Here is a 1,012-nt window from a genome sequence, read left to right as displayed (position 1 = left end):
CAGCACTTTGTAAGACTTATGGCTGTTCAGACCATGTCCAAGCAATCTGTCCAAGCCATCTCCCTGTTCTAAGCTACTGATTTAAAATCAACTTTGATTTGAGCCTCTAGGGGAAGGGGTGTGGCCACTGAGTGACAGGTTGGCTCCAGGGCCTGGCAGGGACAGTGACAACTCAGAAGGACTGACTCCCTGGAGAGCCCCTCTCCCGTCTCATCCACACTCAGACCAGAGGGCCCTCCACCTGCCCTGCCCCGGCCATGAGCTCCTGCCTCCTGGGCTGTGTGGTCTTCTGTCTCCTGCAGTCAGGTGAGTCGTGGGGGCAGGGGCCCCTTCGGGGTGCCAGCACTAAGCATTTCCGCTGTGACTGCAGCATCAGTCCTTCTTCTCCACAGGGGCGGTCCATGCTGGTGTCACTCAGGACCCCAGATTCTAGGTCAGGAGGACACGACAGAGCACAACACTGAAGTGTACTCAGGATCTGAACCACGATTATATGTACTGGTACCGACAAGACCCGGGACACGGGCTGAGGCTGATCCATTATTCAGCTAGGCCTCCCACCACAGTGCAAGGAGACGTGCCCGAGAGCTACAGCGTCTCCAGATCAAGCACAGAGAACTTCCCTCTCAGGCTGGAGTCCGCCAACCGCTCCCAGACATCTGTGTACTTCTGCGCCAGCAGTTACTCCACGGCGCTGCACGGCCACCTCCTCTCTGTGCAAAAAGACAGGGGGTCCAAATGAAAGCTCCTAGCACCGGGAGCCTCAGGGCTTGGTTAGCCATGTGCCTGCAGTGTGACCCTAGGTGTGTGGACTAGGCTGACCCAAACCTCACTCAGGGACTCCGAGACACGTGTCCACCATCCATCTCTGTCTTTTCCCTGCATCCTCCCTGTGAACCAAGAAGATGCTTCTCCAGCTCTGACTGCTAGTCATCACCTGAGCCTGAGACCTCCAGGAGGGAAGGTTGCTGGTAAATTAGATAAAAACAGATCACCTTGTCTCACTTCAATG

General features: G+C 56.0%; 1 pseudogene; it reads left to right on the top strand.

Moving 5' to 3' along the window:
* The first annotated feature begins 257 nt into the window (after positions 1-257).
* LOC113890872 lies at positions 258-742 on the top strand (annotated as a pseudogene).
* The last annotated feature ends 270 nt before the right edge of the window (positions 743-1,012 follow it).

This window comes from Bos indicus x Bos taurus, chromosome 4 (assembly GCF_003369695.1).
Source record: "Bos indicus x Bos taurus breed Angus x Brahman F1 hybrid chromosome 4, Bos_hybrid_MaternalHap_v2.0, whole genome shotgun sequence".
Lineage (NCBI taxonomy): Eukaryota > Metazoa > Chordata > Mammalia > Artiodactyla > Bovidae > Bos > Bos indicus x Bos taurus.
The sequence above is the reverse complement of the archived record's forward strand: the minus strand, read 5'-3'. Positions and strand labels throughout refer to the sequence as shown.